General features: G+C 51.4%; 1 protein-coding gene across 7 annotated transcripts in view; it reads right to left on the bottom strand.

Moving 5' to 3' along the window:
- Positions 1-6,520: 6,520 nt before the first annotated feature.
- TBC1D24 (TBC1 domain family member 24) overlaps positions 6,521-9,098 on the bottom strand; it is a 31,796-nt gene continuing 29,218 nt past the window's right edge. For all 7 annotated transcript variants that reach the window (XM_017745725.1, XM_017745731.1, XM_017745726.1 and 4 more), the window contains one exon: positions 6,521-9,098. This exon is cut by the window's right edge and continues 1,463 nt beyond it. The gene's annotated coding sequence lies outside the window, so the exon portion shown is untranslated.

Raw genomic sequence — 9,098 nt, 5'->3', positions numbered from 1 at the left:
CCCAGGCCTCAGCCCATGCCCACCACTGCTGGCAGGGGATGTGCTGCCCTTGGGGCTGAAACACCCAAGAAAGATGATATTTGATAGGAGAAATTAGTGTGCCATGGACCTGCTCACCTCAATGCCACCAAAGCAGCAGATCTGCATCATGGCCCCAGGGTTTCCAAAGCCCAGTCCTCTGCTTTCTAGTGCTTTTTAGGCTGCCCATCCATCATGGAATTGCTTAGGTTGGAAAAGACAGCTGAGATCATTGAGTTCAAGCATTACCCTAGCTCCGCCAAGGCCACCACTAAATCATGATCCCAAATACCCTAAACATACTTGCTTCTTGAACACTTTCAGGAACAGTGATTCCATCACTACCTGGGCAGCTGTGCCGGGGCCCGACCACCCTTTCCATGGAGGATTTTCCCCAAACCCAACCTAATCCTCCCCTGGCCCAGCCTGAGGCCGTTCCCTCTCCTCCTGTCCCTGTTCCCTGGCAGCAGAGCCCGACCCCCCCCGGCTGCCCCCTCCTGTCAGGGACTTGTGCAGAGCCACAAGGTCCCCCCTGAGCCTCCTTTGCTCCAGGCTGAGCCCCTTTCCCAGCTCCCTCAGCCGCTCCTGGTGCTCCAGCCCCTTCCCAGCTCTGTTCCCTTCTCTGGTCATGCCTCAGCCCCTCCGTGTCTTTTGTGTCATGAGGGGCCCAGAAATGACCCCAGGACATGTGGCCACACCATGGCTGGTACAGGCCAGGTGTCACTGGCCACTGCTGACCACAGGCAGCTGTCACAGGCTCTGCGGGCATTGTCTACTGCAGAGACAGCTTCAGTTTGGGCTCCTTGCTGGGGCGGAGCCATGGCTGCATCAACCACTGAGTTTTGGAGAAGACACAGCCAAGATGGCAAAGTTCAGTGGCTGCAGATGAAAAGGGCAAGAGCGTTTGCAGATGACAAAAGATCATACAGGGATGTTGGCTCAGAAAAGGGGAAGAGGGAGAGGAGACTCAGTGGAAAGATGTAGAGGACATATGAAAACAATCAGTTCCTCTTTCAACTATACCCCCTAAGTACAGCACAGAAATAAAGGGCAGCATATGTTGAACAGATTAAAAGAAGCTGACTTTATACATTTTATTTATTACTTCAGAAAGTTTAGGCATTGTTCAGAAAGCCAAAGGTAAGGACAGACATGGCACAAAGCCCAGGGGACACTAAAGGTGACAATCAAGCACCGTGTTTTCCAGCACTGCTTGGAGGGATTAAAAAACCAAGAGGTTTTACTGCAGGCATAAAACCAGCTTTGTGATTCCTTTTGGGAGAGGGGGAAACACCATCACCTTTAGTCCCTGATGGAAACCAGAGACAGCCGGGATGAGTGCAGCCACATGATGTCCTTGCAGCCTGGTCCTGCACTGGACTCCCCTCTCCCAAACACTCTCCTCTCCCTGGAGTGAGAAAGTGGCTGGACACTCTTGGCTTGTGCTGGGAAAGGGAGGATGCCTCCCTTCAGCACAGGGGACTGTGATGAGATTGCAGCCCCGTATCTAAGATCAGGACAGGGAGCCTCCACCCAGCCAAACACCTCAACCAAATCTCAGTTTGGTCCCTCCTCCATCTTCCCAAGGCCCTGTCCTCACCCGTCCCTCACACACAGCTGGCTCCAGGCTGGCTGAGCCCAGAGGCGAGGGACGGCCTGTGCAGTCCCAGGCCTTTCCAAGGAACAGCCGTTTCTTCCGTCCAGAGATTTTTTCCCATCAGCTGACACAGGATCACACGGGGAAGCTGAGCTCAGGAATAGCTCGTTATTTCAGAATGCCTGTGCATGTGTATTAGTAATATCTGCTGAGGCACTGGCTCACCCCAGCTACTGCTTGTTCCCTGGGCACTTCTCATCCTCGTGGTCCAGCTCTCCCTCCCCATTTCCATGCTTGCAGGAAAGCTCCTGAGTGCTGGAGCAGCCTTCGGATGGAGATCTCTGCATCCCACTGGGAGCTGTGGGCACGGAGCTCCCGGCTGGGGCCGCTGCGGGGGAGGCGGCAGCTTGATGCACTGGATCTCACCAGGGAGCCCTGGGCGTGCACAGCCCGCAGGAAGGGCAGCAAGGAACTTTTGGGATTAGGATATAGGGATTTCTGGCCCCCAGGATGGGGGATGGACAGATCCATCCGTGGTTGTTTGGTGATAGTGAGGGACCAGCAGCAGGGAGGATGGGCTCAGGATAAGGTCCTTTGGAGAACACCAGGGTTGTTTGGGGCCAGGGCTCCTCAGGGGACAGCTCCAGACATCAAGTGGGACCTGTTGGATAATCCCCATTTCTGCAGCCTTGGGAGAAGGGAGATCCTTATCCCATGCATAAGGAAGAGCAGAGCTGGTCCCACAGCCTTGGTGTGACCAGGGGGACGGGCATTGCTGTGGCAGTGCCCGGGGCCACAAGGGCTCGCTATTGGACACGGCTGCTCCTGCGTGACCCAGAGCAGTGTTTCTGCAGAAAACTGCCCAGAAATTCAAACCTTCACGGTTTTCCCTCTTCCCCGTGCTTGCAGTGCAGCTCTCCTGCCTGGAGGGGGATGTTCATCATGCCTTTCATCATCCCTGGCAAGTGGCTTTTCACACGGATTCACATCCCTGGATTTCACATCACCGCCCTTCTGAAAACCTCCCAGGCTGGAGAAACACAGAGCTTGGGAAGGATGAGGACCTTGAGCAGCCATCTCCCAGGCTCTTGTAACCTCTACAAGTTCTCCTCTTCAGTAGGGTGCAGATTAAATATTAAACCCTTAAAAACATTCCCTGCCTCAGAACACCAGCGTAAAGGCAGGGCAGGAGCTGACTGGGGTGTACCCTTGTTGTGTGTACAAGGAAACACGGATCCAGCCCCAGCAAGCGGGCTCCAGCCGCCTGAGGGACGGACCTCGGCAGAGGTCATGAGACCATTCAGGCCAAAAGCTTCTGCCTGGAGCGTGTTTGTGCTGGTTTGTGGGACAAGAGCCTGCCCTTCCACTTCCTTTGGGCAGCCCTGGACCCTCTTCTTTGCAAACAGCTCTCAGGACAGCCCAGGAGCTGGAACCAGTTCTGATCCAGAGAATAGGCCGGAGCAAACATCTGCTCCTACCAGCCAAAGGAGTAGCACATTTCCCTCCTAAATATGGGCTAGAAATGCTCCCCAAGAGGCCAGCCTGAGCTGGAGGCATCTCCAACACTGTCAGAGGGCAGAGCACAAGGCAGGCAGCTGGTCTGGAGAGGTGCTCCCACACTTCCTTGGAAAGCCCTAACTTGCCCCTGCCTCCACCCCAAGGCTCTGTCAAAGACATTAATAAGATTTCCTCAGTGAGTCAGTTATTCCTCCTGTGGTTTCCACTTCTGCAATTTCAAAAATCTGTTCGTGAGTCTGTTATTGCTCATGAGGGAAGAAAGCCATCCTGAGGAGACCTGCACAGGATGGGTCTCAGGAGTTCTGGGAGCTGTGGCCCTGCAGTTCTTAAGTTGAACTCAGATGAACTGCTGAGTTCAGTTTCCAAGCTGGAGTCAACCCTGGGGCACAACACATGGTGGGCTGCAAGGAAAGCCATGACTCTGGGAAATGCTTTGCCCCACAAGAGCACAGTACCCTGCAGGAGCTGTGGCTGGTGTTCTGGAGTACAAGAAAAGTCTAATCAACCTGAGAGAGGGGTTATGACTGGTGGTTAGGCAGATCTTTACAGGAGCATCCACAAGTATTTCTGTGAGCTGTTGAACTGCTGAAATCCATTTTCCTCTGGCTTTGGCTCAGGGGTGGGTAACTGGGCGGGATTCTGCTCCCCAGCAGGGTTCCAGCCCTGCCCCAGCCCTTCCCTGTGGGAAGCAGTGCTGGAGTTCGCTGCCCGGTTCTGTGAAACAGGCAGCCAAACCTGGGGAAATTCAGATCTCTGAGACACTGCTGCCCCTTTCCCCAATAACTTGGTTTGAGTGTGGCCATGGGGAAGTCCTGCAGCATTTTGGCTGTGGAGGCAGAGAGGAAGCCCAGTTCCACTGTTCCAGCGTGCCCAAGGGTTACCCTGTGGTCCAGGTGAGGGGAGCTGGTGGCTGTGGAGTGCTGTGCCACAGACACACAGCTGCTCATGGCAAAGCTCCGGGGTGCCAAGGACTGATGCAGATGTGCCCCTCCTGCCAGCTGGCTGCCAGAACCTGGTGCCCCACAGCTCAGCAGGACCCTCATGGCCACTGGCCTTGTGCTGCTGGAGCTGGCAGAGCTATCCTCAGCCAGGTGTGATTTGCTGTGCAAGAAGCCCATGGATGTATACCTCGACCCAGCTCAGCAGTGACAGCTGGTGGAGTTTCAGCCCTAAACCTCCCTTGAACAAAACTGGACAAGTTGCTGCTCTTCAGGATTCACAGTGAGCCACCAACCTCGTTTGAATTGTGGTCTTTCTTGGGCTTGAATTCAGAGCCTCATCAAGCTGAGTGTGCCAAGCACAGTGTACTCAGACCCCTGCAGCAGGTAAGGATGCAAAAGGGAAAAAAAAAATGTTCTGGGAGGGGGATTGGTTCCCTGCAGCACAGCCAAGAGCTTCACAGAGTGAGGGGGCAAGAGTGGGTCTTCACACAAACCTGGAGAAGTTTAAGGAGGAGGATTTCACAGCACAAGGAGGATGCTTAAGGAAGAGGAATAGGCTGTGCCCCAGCCACCGCCAGCGGGAGAGTTCTGGCTGCAGCCAGCTGGGCTGCTGAGCTGGTGCAGCCAATGCCAGAATGCTCATGGATTGAAAACGTGTACTTCCAGTCATTTATGGGACAGAGCATCATGCAGACTGGGGGGATGAGGTACTGATCACTGGCTTGCTGGGCTTTCACTTTTCCCCATGGGTTTCTAGAGCTGCCTCCTTCATCTCACGGCTGATGGATCAGGAGGATGAGCCCAGTCAGAAACCCCTCAGTCAATGGCACATAGAGGGCACAGCCATAACTCTGGAGGACATTTAACCATGGAAAGGGAGGTGACTCAACATGCAGGCCACGGACTGAAGCTGTGTCAGCAATGGGAGGGTTCAGGGCAGGGCTGACAGTCCTGGTGCCTTATCTGCCCTTGCCCAGTAGCAGCCAGCAGCAGGTTTGCAAGGCAGGAACAAACACGCTCCACTTTTCCCCAGCTGAAGTCCGGACCCAGCTCCACCCAAGAGCTGTTTGTGTGGTCTGAAATCAGTCAGCAGCAGCCTTTGGCACCAGAGCATAGCCAAGGAGCGGAGCCACAACCCACCCAGCGGCTCAGGCACAGGCTCTGCACCCACAGCAGTGCTTGGGAAGGGTGATAGCAGTGCAGGGCTGGAAACACCCAGTGAGGGGCTTGAAAAAGCAGGAAACCCTTGAAATTTGCTGCCAGAGGCAATGTTGTGTCACAGCTGGTTATAAAACATCTCTCAAGGAAGCAGGTGTCTCTGAGACATTTACATAAAAGCCTGTACAAATCCAGAAAAAAAAGCACAACTGGCAAACATCAGGCTCTTCTCACACTGCAGCAGCACAGCAAGACACAGCACAGCCCTCCTTCTCCAGTTCAGGCTCCTGCAGCTGCTACCAGGCCTGAGACATCATCCAGGACCTTCCCACCACCATGCTTTCCAGGCAAGACACCAAACTTCTGCTGCCTGATGCAATCAAGCACATTCCCCTCTCAGGTCTCAGCCACTGGGTTAACAGCAGCTGTGAGGTCCCAAAACAGCTGCCAGCACTGCTCAGCTCCTCATGGTCCCTCACTTACACCTTCCTGCTACTAAGCACTTCGTGATTAAGTTTACAGCCTTTAAGGGAGCTGTAAAATTGTGATTTATGGTATTTAAGGCTCAGGTCACCTCTGGAAACCGTGTGAAGAAAGCCCTTTTGGATTGCAAGGAGGGATTTACTGGTGATGGAGGCACAAGACCAGGCTGAGAGGAACCTCTAGTGGCCATGGGCTTCCTGTGCAGCAAACCTCCTGGCAGTGCAGAGCTGGCTGGAGAATCATCTGGGAATTGTTTCTGCCAGCTCAGCAATCCCTTTTCCACACTGCATTGCCTTAAACCACAGCTCTGCTCTTGGAAATGTACAGCAGCACGGGAAGGCCAGATTTGTGTACGAGGTGGATAGAGTGGGGTGGGAGATTTTTGGGGGAAAAACCCAAATCCCTTCAGCCTGACAGCAGTTTAAGTTCCCAAATTTAGTGGAATTCCACATTTTTCATTCACATCCTTGGTAACTGCATGGTCTGATTGTGACTTACAGACGTTGGTGGCCAGAGGACACCCCTAAGCTCCATTTTAAACCTAGGCTGGGGCAAACCATGCTCCCTGGCCCTGCAAAGGGAAGAAAGCTCACGTCAGAATTTGCCAATCTAGAGAGTTCACAGTCAGTTTGACACCTGATCTCGGGGAAGTCTTGTGAGATCCAAAATGATCAGGAACTGTGTAACCACCTCATCACAGCGAGAGTTCTGTCAGAGAACACATGCTCCAAGGTTTCTCTCAGTTTCAGGGTGCTTTTTGCTATGAGCTCTACAGGAAGGAAAAGACCAGAACAAAGGACAAAGCTAGCAGCCTCCACAGTCAAATACCTTTAATATAATCCAAGATTCTGCACAGTGACAAAAATACCATTGACGTAGGGCAGTGATTCCAAGATAGGGTAGAAAACCAACTCAGCAGCACATCACCACTCATCTGAAAAAAACATCACCCCAAATAGTACACACACACTCAACCTGACTATGAATAGTCTGAAATTCATGACAGAGAGTTGCAGAAGAGCCAGGTGCCCACGCCTCGGCTGTACCCAACAACCTGACTCAGTGTCACTCGCAGGAGCTGAGCTCTCGCAGCGCCACGGTCGTGGGTCAGCTCCTGGCTGTGGCATCAGTGTCCCTATGGGCAGAGGAGATCACGCCCCACCAAAAATGAAGATGGATTTCCAAGGACAAAGTACACAATTTCAATACACACACGAAGAGCAGTTGGTGGATCTGCACGTGTCACCCCTCTGTGGGTCACCACAGATCTCTATTGGCATGGTTTAACTCTTCAAAGAACAGTACTGGCTCCCACTCCATTTTGACTTCAGATATGTCACCAGAGAGAAAAGGAGAGTTTTTCCCTTCCCTTTGCTAGTTTACCTCTATTAACAGGAGACTGATTAACGTGCTTCATCAGAAGAAGGAGTGTGCCAAAGTGCAGGAGCTGCAGGAAAGACAGCTCAGGTGCAGTGAAGTCTGTCCAGCCTGGCTGCAGCTGGATACAGTTCCTGTGGCCTGCAAACAGCTTGGCTGCTATTTACAGTCAAGTCAGGTTTCTGATGTCAGGAGTTTCTAATCTGTTCTGCCTTCAAGGAATATGACAAAGCAAAAAGCAGCTTCTCAGGACAACACAGACGCTCTCACAGAACTGTGGCGGCCAATGCCCAGCCCACAGCTCCCAGCCCAAGGCCCAGCCTGTGACTCTGGCACTCTCACTGCTGCCAGCAGGACCACAAACAGGGACTACAGCCTCCTTCAACAGCTGTTCAGAGCTGCAAGTAACAGCCGACTAAAGCACTTCATGGCTGGAGTACTTGAGAAAACCACTTTCTGATAAGATGCCCCTTGTAGTCATTGTCTTCAAAACCAGCCTGTGGCCTCCACCTCAAGAGCTTTGCATGAAACAAAGGGTTCAGACTTTGATATACAGTTGGTCAGCAATAACTATTAACTACACAGACAGGAAAAATGCCTCTTTGCTACTGGAAAGATGACCAAGTCAAAACGCTGTTCTTCTAAGGGGTCTCACAACCACAATGGGGATGATGGCTGAGGATTTGCACATGACAAGGAATATCCATTTTTACTGAGCACAAGGACTGTGTGAAGTTGCTGCAGAACTGCTCTCCCTGGATTACTGCAGCTTCCTGCTCATCCAGGCTACTCCACTTCAAACCACACAGAGCAGTCCCACAGGGTGGCTGTGGCAGGGCAGTGCTTTATCAAGCCAAACCAATCCCGTGCCTGGTGTCCAGTACTGCTCCTTGGCTTCTCACACTGATTTCCTATGATGAGTTTCTGAGCAACCAGGAGTTATTTTGGATTCCAAACACCCAAATCACTGTGCACCAAGAACAGAGCAGGGAAAGGAACATGTTTCTGAGGAATGTTTCTTAGACACGGCTTAAGACAAGGTATTGACATAGTGGCATCTGGCAGGGATGGGAGCGAGGCAACCCCATCACACTGCCAGGTGCAGCCAAGTTTTTGCAGATAAAATTTATTCATTTGGAGTAGAACATTACACTCCCCCAAATCCTACCAACACACAGCTCCAGGGAATTTCTGACAACAATCTGGAAATTAATACTATTCTGTTTCTGACTTGTTATTTGTTCCCAAGGGCACCTCCTCAGACTAGCTCAAAAGAGGAGATGCAAACAAAACTGAAATCCTACCTACACTAAGGAGAACCTACACTTTTGGAATGATTTCTTCTGTCAGAGGAAGCTTGTGGGATACCTGCAAGGGCAAAGTGACACGGGTGGCTTGGAAAAATAGAAGGCAGCATCAGGCAGTGTTTGCAAAAAGCCAGATAAGACTGAGTTCTTCCACATCAAAATACATCAGTATAACTGAATTACCTCTCGCAGTTCAATCAAGCTCATGGAAAACCTGAGAAAACACAACTGGGCAGAACTCCCAGCGTGGGAGAGAAGAAAACTTGGGAGGCCCAGTGCTGACTCTCAGACAGGGTGAGAGAATCCACTGCAAATCAAATGGTGCAAAAGACATCTTTAAATTTTTCTGCACATAGGATAATTTTTCAAAGAGTTATTTTGACAAAAATTCAAAATGGCACCTTAAGCAGCAAATCTTATTTTTGCTGAGTTTGTTCACATACTCTGCAAGAGACAACTCTTTACCAAGCCATGAGGTACTGTCAAGGCTGGCAAGCTGGACAAGCCAACATGACCAAAACATCACCTCTGACCTCTGAATATGAATGTGACCCTGTCCAGCCTAGCTTTTAACATTATTAGTTTTTATTTTTTCCTTTTAGTGAACTTTAAGCTTAAGTAGCAATAACATTAAGTAGCAATCCCACTCTACAGCAATTTTTTAGATTGAACTGTTTAGAAAATCAGCAATTTCTCTTT

Source organism: Corvus brachyrhynchos, unplaced genomic scaffold, assembly GCF_000691975.1.
Source record: "Corvus brachyrhynchos isolate BGI_N302 unplaced genomic scaffold, ASM69197v1 scaffold369, whole genome shotgun sequence".
NCBI lineage: Eukaryota > Metazoa > Chordata > Aves > Passeriformes > Corvidae > Corvus > Corvus brachyrhynchos.
Note: the sequence above shows the minus strand (reverse complement) of the source record. Positions and strands in the feature narration are given on the sequence as shown.